This window comes from Lepus europaeus, chromosome 6 (genome assembly GCF_033115175.1).
Source record: "Lepus europaeus isolate LE1 chromosome 6, mLepTim1.pri, whole genome shotgun sequence".
NCBI lineage: Eukaryota > Metazoa > Chordata > Mammalia > Lagomorpha > Leporidae > Lepus > Lepus europaeus.
The window spans coordinates 120,493,579-120,507,153 of NC_084832.1; positions in this window are offsets into that span (position 1 = coordinate 120,493,579).

Genomic DNA, 13,575 nt, shown 5'->3' on the forward strand with positions numbered 1-13,575 from the left:
CACGGTTGCTTTCATGTCTTTTTGGACTAATAACATAAAGTTAAAAAATAGTTCAAGATTTTTTTCCCCAGGACCAAGTTTTATCATGTGTAAAAACCAATAATCTTCTTTTAAACACTTGCCAGTGGCTTAGGATCTGAACAAATCTGTCTGAATTTAGGCTACCATAAGAATTTTCAGTTCAGCACAAGAAATTCTGTTTATTAACAGTAGGAAATACCTGGGGACAATATCTAGAATAACAGAATTGGAGACACTTTCCAAGACCGTGTGACTTACATATGCTCAGGGTGGATGAAACTGACAATGGAGTTGAGCACTACTGCTGGTAGTCCTCGTGGCAGAGCGGAAGGTGGCAGCTGTGGTAGTGACAGGGGCACTGGTGGTGCTGGTGGTGGAGTACAGTGAGGTGCAGGTGGTGATGAAGGTGATGTTGGTGGCAGGGATGATGGAAGTTGTGGAGGTGGTCTTGGTCATGAAGAGGGAGGGGCAAGAAGGTGGTGGTTCGGTGGAAGTGGAAGTGGTGATGTGTAGAGGTGATGCTGCAGATGGTGGGGCGATGGTAGAAGTGATGGTAGTAGAGGTGATACCTGGAGATGAGGGGGATGTTTGGGTTATAGGAAGTGAGGTAAGGATCACATTGCTGCTCAGTGTCATTGCCACGGGATCACTGTGGCCAAGTCTTGTGCAAGGTTTTCAAATCTGCTACTGTCACAGCAGCCGGTTCCATGTAGGGTTCACTGCTTACCAGTCATCTCTGTTCTTACTTCCTGTCCTGGGGCTGCTATGCCAGGAGATGTTCATGGACCAGGCTCAGCACTGCTGCAGGCAGACTACAGAAATGCAGGGGAATGAGTGGCCACAAGAGCTATCCTTGATCAGTGTGGGATGTAAGCTGTTGAGTAAATGATTTTCCATTTTATTCTCTGAGCAAACCATCCAGTTTGTAAAGCTCATTTAGAGAATCCTACAGGGTTGGACTCCTTTTTCTCATAGTAATAATCAACTTTTGGTCTTTCTCTGGCCTATTTTACATTTGCCTTTTGTTACTGCTTCCTAGAATCACATGTTATATTAGATGCCTGATCACAAGTGTTTGTTTCAGAGTCTACTTTTAAGGAAACCCCATCATAGGCAAATTGTAGATATAGGAGAATTTATTTTCAGAAGAGACTGGCATAATAATACTATCTAGGCCAGTCATCCATAGTTCAGAAACATGACTTCATTTGTTCATGTTTTGTAAACTTGGTCACTGGCATTTATTCCCCTTGAGACCACCCATAATTCCCCAGTAACTAACATAATAGCTAACACAAAGTATGCACTTAGTAAGGCTTTGTGAATGAATCAAAGAGCAGACTGAGAATGGCCACTGTCAAAGCCCAAGTGCCAAGGTTACATTTATACTTGTATGTTAATCAGGAAATGGTATAATTTGGGAAACCAAAATAGAATTAGAAAACTACTGACTCAATCCTGAATTGGAACAGAGTTTTGTAATATAAGAAATATATCATGAAGCAAAGTCTGACTAGTAGACAGATGAACCGTTGCAATGTGAACAACTAGGTGACCCATTCCAGGCACCTGAATCTCGGGAATCTTTTGTAAAGCTGGAATTGTCTTACCTTCAAATGCTCCTTGTTTTTTTGTTTTGTTTTGTTTTTTAATCTAGCTATTATGTATGTTTACTGCCCCATTTCATAGGAATATCATAATGTTCAAGTTCACAATATACCTTCCTTAATCCTGGTTGCATTTTAAGCTTGTGTCTTTGTTGATTTCAAATCTCAGTAAAGGTGGGCTATTGTGAGTCCATTTCTGCAGAAAATTCATTCCATAGAACCTATATTAGTTCTTGTGTTAAACCCTAAATTTTGCTATAAGGCTTATTATTAAGTCCCCAATATCCCCTACAAGTCACCATCTGCTGAAGAGTATTGACTCTGTCCTTTCAAGATTGACAACAGAAGATCTGAATCCTGGACCAGGGTTAAGGACCCCCTTCGAACACCTCCCCAACCAACACATACACATGCAACATCCTGAGCAATCTTTTCTCAAATTATTAATCATTGTTGAGCATATAATTTGGAAATATTGATTCTCACACTGATATTTAAATTCAATAAGTAAATCAAAATGAATTTAAAACACAAATCCAAGGCTGATTTTTTACAAAGTATTTGTAATTGGCCTTTTGAAACAGTTAGGACTTGTGAGATCACCAGGAGCCCTGGGATTACATCAGAGGACCGCAACATAGCAAATGTGCTTTCTGGTGCTGGCATTGTGGTGTGATGGGTTAAGTCATTACCTGTGACGCTGGCATCCCATATGAATGCTTGCTCAAGTCCTGGCTGCTCTACTTCCAAGCCAGCTTGCTGTCAATGCACCTGAGAAAGCAGTGGAAAACGGCAAAGTACTTGGGCCCCTGGCACCCATGTAGCAGACCTAGATGGCTTTCCTGGCTTCTGGCTTTGGCTTGATTCAGTTCTAGCCATTTCTGCCACTTGGGGAGTGAACAAGTGGCTGGACTCACTCTCTCTCTCTCTCTCTCTCTCTCTCTCTCTCTCTCTCTCTCTCCCCCTGTGTGTGTGTGTGTGTGTCTCTCTCTCTTTTTCTCTCTATATAATTGCCTTTCAAGGCAAAAAAAAAAAGAAAGAAAGAAATGTGTATTCTGGAAGGAAACAAAATGAAATTATCATGGCTCACAATTTTAAAGTTAGATTTCATATTCTTTTTTTAAAATTTATTTACTTATGGGGCCAGTGCTGTGGCACAGTGGGTAAAGCTAATGCCTGCAGTGCCTGTATCCCATATGGGTGCCAGTTCAAGTCCTGCTGCTCCACTTCTGGTGAAACTCCCTGCTAATGGGCTGGGAAAGCAGCATGAGATGGCCCAAGTCCTTGGGCACCTGCACCTGCATTGGAGACCCAGAAGAAGCTCCTGGCTTCAGATCTGCCCAGCTCCAGCCTTTGCAGCCATTTGGGGAGTGAACCAGTGGATGGAAGACCTTTCTCTATGTCTCTCACTCTCTCTCTGTAACTCTGCCTCTTTATTTATTTATTTGAAAGGCAGAGTTACAGAGAGGTAGAGGTAGAGCAAGAGAGAGGTGTTCCATCCTCTGGTTCACTCCCCAAATGGCCACAGTGGCAGAACTGGGCCAATCCAAAACTAGGAGCCAGGAGCTTCTTCTGGGTATCCCACATGGGTGCAGGAGCCCAAGCACTTGCACCATCCTCCACTGCTTACACGGGTCATTAGCAGTGAGCTGGATCAGAAGTGGAGCAGCCAAGACCACAACCGGTGCCCATATGGGATGCCGGCACTGCAGGTGGAGGCTTAAGTGATAATGCCACAGTGTCAGCCTCCAAATTCTTTCTTAAAATGAACTTAAAAAAAATTCTTGATTGGATCGCAGAATCAGCTTTAACATCTCCACCTTCTCCAGTTCTAGGAAAACAGACTAGAATAAACAAGAGACACTAACAGTGCTCTCTCTCTCTCTCTCTCTCTCTCTCTCACAAAGTAGTCCTAACTAACTTACGACTTCTCGTTGTGTCTGATCTAGCAAAGAACCCATCCTGAGAGAACTGGTAGAGTCAGCGTGGTACATGCTTCTGAAGGAGAGGAGTGTGTCCCCAGAAGCTATGTTAACTGCACTTTACATGTGTTTGCTCATTTCTATGTACTTAAAAGTTTTCCATGAATTATGGCCAGGACTTCTCAGAGCTGATAGAATATCCGTTTCCACCATTCCTCTTGATAGTCACTCAGCTAGAAGTCCAGATTTCCCCGGATAGCCAACCTCTCTCCCATTCAGAATAGTATGTGCCTGGCTTCGGTCTTACCAGTAAGACATGGAAGGCAGTGCTATGTGGGATTTCTAGAGAGCCTCCTTGAAAGGAGAAAGGAAGCCTGAGAAGTTCTAAGATACTTATTTCTCTGGTCCCCCTGAAATATGGGTGTGAAGCTTTGAACATGAAAAAATGGCTGAGGGTGATGAGCAGCAGTCACAAAGAACCTGGGTCCCAGTGAGTCTGTCACTGAGTGAGAGAGAAAGTTTATTTCATCTAAACCATGGTTGTTTGGTTTTTCTGAGCTATGCAGACAAAGAGAATCCTACTCCTTCTCCTACTCCTCATTAAATGGGCTCACTGCCTATTCTGGGTTCCTACATTCCCACCAGGTAGCTGGATGTTGCAAGGAGGTGCATCTTGGGTCATGAACTTGACAATGCAGTGCCATCGCTGGTTCCCCTCCTCCCTTCGCTCCTGAACTTCCTCCCCATGTGTGTGAAAGCACAATCTCTGTGACTCCCAAATTCTAGATTCTCATTTCCTCTGTTCAAACAGAGGCATCAAACAGAGGCGCTCATCTGGGATTCTGAGCTTGAAATGAATGAACTGAGGAGCCCAACAGGTTGAGTTTATTACTCACTGTAGGGAGGGAATATACAAATCCTGGCTAAATAAGAGGGTATTACAGAGGGTGTCTTATAGACTTTGGGCTTTGTTTGGATATTCTGGGAGAATCAAGGAGAGAGTTTCACTCTGGGTAGGGTTATATCAGAAGTCAAGGGGATATTCTCTGATTGGGTCTCCCAAGAAAACTCACCAGGAGGGCAGACTGGAGCAAGGATGGAGCTATCATCAATAAAGAAGTAGCTTAATTGCAACCGATCATTCAGCACGAGCAAGGATATTGGAACTTTGTGTTGCATAAGGACTCTGTCTGAAATGGATATTCTGTGAGATTCTGTCCCACAGCCATGGGTGTCAGGTCACTGCATCTAGCTATGAGCACTGCAGCAGTTCCCGAATGTCAGCAATTTCTTTCTCATGACCATTATCTGGTGCCAATAGAATCAGGTGATGGCATCTGCTACCGGGTGCTGTGTCCTTGCTGGACAAGTTTCGTATTGCAATTTTGATCACAATTCTTTGTTCCAGCTTATTTCCTGAGGCTGGTTTCCCAATATGATGGGTAATTCTATGAACCACCCAATGCCTCATGAAAGCATTTTTCCCCATTACATCAGCCAGAATCAACTAAGACCTTAACCCCTTATAAGACTGTTTGATAATAAGCATTATACAACAGGAAGTGAGAACAATTTAGATATAAACTACTTAAAAATGAAACACCTATAGGCTCTTTCAAGAAGTGACACATTTTTTCTCTATATCCATTTGTTAATTTCTATTTTATGCTAAAGGAGTTTTGCTCCTTGAAAAAAAAAAAAAAAAAACTAATGATGTGGTTCTGGAAAATCCCCAGTCTCTATGTGAGTGATAGTCTTTGAAGAGGCACGGGAAGCATAGTTGGAACTATTAGATCTGAGTTGATCAGTCCTGATTCTTTATGCTTATTGTCCAGTGCCGTGGCTCAACAGGCTAATCCTCCGCCTAGCGGTGCTGGCACACCGGGTTCTAGTCCAGGTTGGGGCGCCGGATTCTGTCCCGGTTGCCCCTCTTCCAGGCCAGCTCTCTGCTGTGGCCCGGGAGTGCAGTGGAGGATGGCCCAAGTCCTTGGGCTCTGCACCCCATGGGAGACCAGGAGAAGCACCTGGCTCCTGGCTTCGGATCAGCGCGGTGCGCCGGCCGCAGTGCGCCGGCCGCGGCGTCCATTGGAGGGTGAACCAACGGCAAAGGAAGACCTTTCTCTCTGTCTCTCTCTCACTGTCCTCTCTGCCTGTCAAAAAAAAATGCTTATTTCCTGGCTAAGGTATCACTAATGAACAAAGAGCAGATGTAATGCTTTAGACAGGAAGTCGAAAAACAGACTGTCACCATGAGAGGGAGAAAGGCTTTGAATAGGGGCTTGTTCCAGCCCTCATAAACAAGTCAGGTACAGCTAAGGTAGTGGAACAGGCACTAGTGTGCCACAGCTGGGAAATCTGGGCCAGGCTGCTGACCCTGAAAAATTGGTAGGAAAACAACTTCGCCAGCCAGGGAGTATAAGGAAAACAGAAAAAGTCAAGTGTGAGATTAACATATGCAGGGGTCCAGGACTATGGACTTCTTGGAATGGGACAGAAAAGCACAGGTAAGAAGGTCTAAAACCCGGGGAAATGTTGTTTGAGATCAGATGAGTAAGTGCCTCATTCATTTGAGAAACAGAATGATCCCAAAGGCCTGGAGCGATTACTCAGGGCCACGGACAGATGCCGGGAACTCCCAGCCGGGAATGGAACCAGGAGAACTGCGTTGAATGGCATCCTCCTAAAATCATGTCTTTTCCAGAACCTCACAATGTGACCTGACTTGCAAACTGTGTCATTTCAGAGGCAATTGGTTCCACTGGGTTAACGCCACAGGAGGTCTTTCCTAAGTTCAGGATGAGGAGGACAACGCTGTGTGAAGACTGGGACTGTATCTAGTCCCCGAACAGCAAGGGCTGCCCACAACACCAGAAGCTAGGATGAAGTCCTGGAACAGGTCCTCCCCAAGGCTTTCACCGAGAGCAAGACCCTGCAGACACCTGCATTTCAGACTGAGCCTCCTGGGCTATGAGAAGAGAGACTTCTGTTGGATGACACCCAGTTTGTGGTGATGTGTCTGCCCTGTGAAACTAACAGACCAGGAAAGAGGTGACAGGGACAACTGTGACCCTTGCTAGACTGGAGGCTCATCTTAAAGTCATGCTGTCATTATTGTGAATTACATGTACTCAGAACCCCCCAGACAATGCGGAGCTTGGGAAAATGCGTAGACAGCACAAACCTTAAAAAGTTGTGGTAGAAAATTCGTCCTTTACTGAGACATGAAATATCGTCACTTAGTAAATTGATATTAGTGTCTTTGTGCATTTCCCTTGCAAAATTCTTGTCATAAATTATAGTACGAGTCAAAGGCATCTCTCCACCTTTCTCAGATGGGGAGAGGCCCACGTGTTCCAGGAAACTAAGGGCAGGGATACTAGGGGAATGCCAGTGTGTCAGGATCAAGAGGAAAATCCACAACTTCTGAAAACAATCAACAGGTTCCTGAGAAGATGCACTTGGCCTTACTCATTTCTCTCTCACTGCACTTCACAGCACAGAATGGGAGGGAGGAAGAAGCTGCTACAGGGGAGGCAAGAAATGAAAATACACAAATGCAGACAGCTGGAGACTTCAACTTTCTCCCTCCTGAAATATCTATCCTCTGACAGAGCCGATCTTAGAAGGCATTCTTGATGTTTTATTTTATCAAGAGAAATGTTTTCAACAAACTAAGACCGGTTATTCCTATCTGTGCTTCTTCCTCCAGCTGTCTGGTAACTCTTCTAGTCTACATTTTCTTTTCTTTTTTTTTTTTTTTTTTTAAATTTTTGACAGGCAGAGTGGACAGTGAGAGAGAGAGACAGAGAGAAAGGTCTTCCTTTTGCTGTTGGTTCACCCTCCAATGGCCGCCGCGGTTGGCGCGCTGCGACCGGCGCACCGCGCTGATCCGATGGCAGGAGCCAGGTGCTTATCCTGGTTTCCCATGGGGTGCAGGGCCCAAGCACTTGGGCCATCCTCCACTACACTCCCTGGCCACAGCAGAGAGCTGGCCTGGAAGAGGGGCAACCGGGACAGAATCCGGTGCCCCGACCGGGACTAGAACCCGGGGTGCCGGCGCCGCAAGGCGGAGGATTAGCCTAGTGAGCCGCGGCGCCGGCCTCTAGTCTACATTTTCATCAGCTACCCCAGACATCAGTTGCCTTCTTTGTAACAACCTCAAATGTAAAACAAATAAAATACACATAAGTGATGTAATTTTAGTGTCTGTGATGACTGTACACCCTTATTCACACCTTTTGTGTTTCAAATTTACAAAACAAAGTTACTAAGTTACTAGTAGGAGGGCTAGTAATGATGATTTTTTTTTTTTTTTTTGACAGGCAGAGTGGACCGTGAGAGAGAGAGACAGAGAGAAAGGTCTTCCTTTTGCCGTTGGTTCACCCTCCAATGGCCGCTGCAGCCGGCGCATCTCGCTGATCCGAAGCCAGGAGCCAGGTGCTTCTCCTGGTCTCCCATGGGGTGCAGGGCCCAAGCATTTGGGCCATTCTCCACTGCACTCCCGGACCACAGCAGAGAGCTGGCCTGGAAGAGGAGCAACCGGGACAGAATCCTGTGCCCTGACTGGGACTAGAACCCGGTGTGCAGGTGCCGCAAGGCGGAGGATTAGCCTATTGAGCTGCAGCGCCAGCCTAGTAATGATTATCTTAATGACGATGATTATTAAGGTTGTTGTTTGATATTCTTCCTCCTGTACTTGCTGTGTTCCAGGCAGCACGCCAGCACTCTACATGATTACTTCGCTCGGTACTTACAGTGGCTTTCTAGTAGGCTTTAACGTGTCTGCCTCCATTTCTCTCTAGGTCACAAGCTACTGAGATGTGAACCCATATCTTCTTCTAGAACCTGTGCTCTCACTCAGCACTCATGCTGTTAGTTAAGAAGCATGCATCCAGAACCTGTTTAGCAGACATGGGTTTGACTGCCCCCTTCATCCCCGTCTAGCAGAGCAGCTCATTCTGTGCCCCTGTGCTGTGATTACCTGCCACTGCCCACTAAACATGGCTGTCTCTACCAGGACTCAGTCAACCACAGACTGCGTTACAAAATAGGATCCTTTACAGTTTCATGCACTTAGAATTCATTTTACTGATTTCATTTCCCAAAAGTGAAACAGCATACCTACAATACCCTTTTAAGGGCCAGGAAGTTTTCCAGCCACTGGTAACGCACGGATGGAAGTGGGGGAGGGGAGAGCACTGACCCTTGCCCACACCTCTGTCCCCCTGCACACTCACAGGTTAGTGGGCGAAGGGCAGAGACAAGCAGCAAGCCAGGAACTACAGTGCAGTCGGGGCAGTGTCAGTGGTGCTGACCCTGCTTGTGGGTCTGCAGCTTGTTCAGTTCAGCCACATTCCTAGGTGTGAAGCCCCCTTCCTTCATGTTCCTCTCCCTTTTAGGCACCTTGGTATCCTGGGACAAGGCTGTAAGTGGGGAAGAGGAGAAAACGCAGCACAAAAGTAAAGATAAGGGATGAGTGGTTGGTTATGCTACCACTCGGGACACCTGCATTCTGTACCGCAGTGCTGCTTCAGTGCCTGGTCACTCTACAGTCCAGCTTCAAGCTCATGCATCCTGGGAGGCAGTGGAAGACGGCTCAAGTGCTTGCACCCTGCCACCCACATAGGAGACCTAAATGAGTTCCAGACTTCAACTCTGCCCAGTTCTGGGTGTTGTGGGAATTTGGGGAGTGACCCAGTGGAAAGATTCTCTCTCTCTCTCTCTCTCTCTCTCTCTCTCTCTCTCTTTATATATATATATGCTCTGCCTTTCAAGTGAGTAAAAAGTAAATCAATATTTTGAAAAAAAAATAGTGAAAATGAAGGCTGAAGGAACACTGGAGTAGTAGCTGGCAGTTGTTCCTGCTGATATGGTGGGAGTAGAGAGAGAGAGGGAAAGGGACAGAGAGCGAGAGAATGGAGCCGTGTTCTTTCTTTGCAGTCAGAGTAGGTTCCTTCTCACCTCCAGTTAGGGCTAGGTTCTTTAAGAATAAACCCCAAAACGATTCAGAAAGCCCCTTCTTCTACACAGCTCATCACTTCCTTGTTGAGCAACCTCCCGGGATCAGCATCCGGACCCCCCAGAACCTCCTTGTTGTCCCCTCGAATCTGATCCTTTCCCCTCATTTGGTCAAAAATCAATTTGTTTGTTTGTTTGTTTTACTTGTAAAGGAGTGAGGTGTGTGAGGTGGACAGAATGAATGAGAAAGGGACAGGGGTGTGCCAGGCTGAGGACAGGAGCCAGGAGCTCAATCCAGGTCTGCCACATGGGTGGCATGGAACCAATTATTTAAGCTATCACCTTTGGTCTCTCAAGATGTGTAATAGTAGTAAGAAGAATCAGGAGCTGAGCCAGGACCCAAAACCAGAGGCTGAAATGGGATGCAAGCATCTCCACGCAGGGTTTTAACCATTACACAAAATGCTACCCCAATTTCCTTGAGAACCTGGAAAAATTCATCTGCTGACCCTGTTCCTACCTGTGCATCCATGCTCTTTTGCATCTTTCATAAGAGGTTTAGAAGATACCATAAACACTGGTCCAAATCTTGGGCACAGAAAATCTGTTTCCTTTATCCTAACGGAGAGAGCACTTATTTTCCAGATATTTGAAGAGGTAGAGGAAATATTTGTGTCACATCATTGTAGGGTAGCAGAGACATTCAAGAAAAGGAAAACTTTAATGTTTAAAAAGTTGACAATTCATATGCTGCTGTACGAACTACAGTGAGAAAAGAACACCAGATTGACTCCTGTGGAACGTGACAACTGCGTGGAAGAACTTAAACAGAAAGGTAACAGACCAACCCAGGGAGTTCATTGCACATGGAGAAAACTGCCTGTTATTCCACAAAATGCTTATAATTTCCTCATAAGGGCACCATATAAAGTACTTTGCTTGGAAATAAAGAAACCAATGGATATAGTTCTTGCCCTTATCAGTGTGTAATTTTATTTGAGAATTTAAGGAAAAAATATACTCATCAAACCAAATAAAAACTTCAAAGCACAGACACAATAGTAGCTAACATTTATTAAGCATTTAGATTCATTTACAAAACTACTGTCCTGCGGCTGGTGCTGTAATGTAGGTTAAGTGCCAGCAGCCCATATGGGTACCAGTTCGAGTCCAGGCTGCTCTGGCCTGGGAAAGCAGTAGAAGATGGCCCAAGTCCTTATGCCCCTGTACCCATGTGGGAGACCCAAGAGAAGCTCCTGGCTCCTATCTTCAGATCAGTGCAGCTCTGGCCATTGCGGCCAACTGGGGAGTGAAGCAGCAGATGGAAGACCTCTCTCTGTCTCTGCTTCTCCTTCTTTCTCTGTGTAGCTCTTTCAAATCAATCAATCAATCAATCAATCTTTAAAAAAATATTGTCCTGCATGTAAAATGTTCTGTGTTCCATAGTCTCTACAGTGACTGAGGTGGCCACCATTTCAATCAGTCTTACATTATAGATGAGAACACAGAGCCTTGCCCATCATCGCAGGGGTTGCGGGTGTGGAAGCTACGCTGAACCAACAGGCCCTCTTGAGCCAGAGAATAAGGTTATGTCAGGAGAGCATTCTGATCTGTTTGGCTTTCAGATCATGCTTCAAACAATACAGCCAGATGGAGAACTTCTGGGGCCCTTTAGAAGCCGGCTGAACACCCACGGGTAACTTTTGCTAGGAAAATATGTCCATAGTATGTGCCAAGTTTTCTTGTACCCTAGCTAGCCAGATCACAAGGAGAGGTCGCTGAGCATCAAGGACACAAATGCCTGGCTTGGGGAAAATCCCAAAGTTTTAGAAATAGAAATGAGGCTCAGTTTTGAGGTTCAGTTCGCAATACAATGCGAAACTATAATTTTAGGTTTCTTCCCAATCATAACCGTGGTGGAATCTATTGAGAGTCAGAGGTATTCTAATTAGGACTTTCTTTACGCTGGCCTTGTAGGACAGCTGCACTGTGTTTAGAGGGAGCAAAGAATTATTACCAATACTCTTCTCTAGGACACCATGAAAGTGATACTCTAGACATGAGGGCCTCAGGATAAAACTAAAGAATGACTTCACTTTGGGGTGCACTTTTTTTTTAAGATTTACTTACTTTTTTGAAAGTCAAAGTTACACAGAAAGAGAAGGAGAGGCGGCGGGGGGGTGGGGTGAGGGGGTGGGTGTCTTCTTCCATCCACTGGCTCACTCCTAATTGGTTGCAACAGCCGGAGCTGCACAGATCTAAAGCCAGGAGCCAGGAGCTTCCTGCAGGTCTTCCACGTGGGTGCAGGTGCCCAAGGACTTGCTCCATCTTCAACTGTTTTCCCAGGCCACAGCAGAGAGCTGCATTGGAAGTGGAGCCGCCTTGTCTCAAATGGGCGCTCATATGGTATGCCAGTGCTTCAAGCCAGGACATTAACCCGCTGCACCACAGCGCCGGCCCCAGGGGCACACTTTTTGTTATAGTCAGGCAAGCACCCTGGAGGCTTACACACCACTCAAACAGACATGCATGGCAGTGAAGAGAGCAAACATCTACCTCTGCTCTGCTTCTGCTCAACACTCTTTCCCCCATTTAGTGTTGATACATTCTGATGCATCGCAACAATAGCTGCCACTTAAAAATATTTATTTTATTCGAGAGTCAGAGAGAGAGAGATGAGATGCCAACAAAAAGCCAGAGAGTGCCTGATGTTGAGGTTGATTTGTTCTGAGAGGAGGAGAGTGGGGGGCGGGGGGAGGCAAGAAGCACAGAGTCACCACACAGACCCCAGGAGCCAGGTGAAAGCAGGCCAGAGGCAGCAGCCTGCAGACTCATTTATTTCAGTTGGTACAGCAGCTTATATAGCCAAGGCAGCCAATCTGGTCAAGGAGTGGTCTATGCCCTAACCAATCACAGCCTGTTGCCAGGCAGTTTCTGAAGCCATCCAATCACAGCATGTTGCCAGGCAGGCTCCATTATCATGTGGTTTCCGAAGTCATGTAATCACAGCTTGCCGCCAGGCAGGCTGTGTTGCCAGCGGCTGTCTTGGCATGGCCTTCTCATGCCACCACACTCCCATATGCTGGCTGACTCCCCAAATGCCCCCCAACAACTGGGGCAGGACCAGGCTGGAGCCGGGAGCCGGAAACTCAAAACAGGTTTTCAGCGAACTCAATCCAGGTCTCTCACGTGTGTAGCAGGAAACCAACTACTTGTGTCATCATTGCTGCCTCCAAGGGTGCATAGAATTGGAAGCAGAGCTGAGACTTTGGACTCTCACCCAGGCACTGGATATGGGATGCAGGGGCCCAAGTAGCATCTTAGCAGCTACGCTAAGTGCCCATCCCTGTATCTTGCACATCCTTGTACATCACTGCTACCCAGGTAAGTCATCGTTCTAAACGGTTTTCACAAACTCTATTGATTTGCAAAATAAACTCTTCAGGGAGGGTCTCACTATCATCCCCATATTACAGGTGAGAAAATTGAGGCATACTTTCCCGTGTCATTCATGCAGCAAGTGAGAAACTGTTAGGGATCCAAGCTAGAAGTTCTGGCTGCTCACTACCAGTCTGTTCTTCCTGTGAGACTCCAGAAGTAAACTCAGCAATAAGGAAAACAATCTCCTTTCTTATCATGCATCACTGATTCACCTTCCCCTACATGAAATGGGTACAATGTAATGGTGATTATTTATCTAACCCATCATGGGACAGTGGGAACATACTTAGTGTTTATGTAGCACTTGGAGGCCCATTAAATGTGCAATAAAATACAGACACAGACATCTTTTCAGCTCTGCTTACTGATGATGCCAGTGGAAGCTGAAATTTCCTGTAAAGCTCTGACTCCTTCTGATATTTCTTCCTTTTAGTTTTTCTAGCTCTCCCAGGGAGAAGGAAACAAAATGGCTGAGCCGAACCTCTTCCCCACATCAAGTCAGCCTTTCATAATTAGTTTCCTTAATCAAAGCTAATCCTCCTTTTGTGATGAATCATCTTTATGTGGTACACTTACGGGGAATAAGAACCAGAGGAAAACATTGAAGTTGGAGGTAACACAAACTA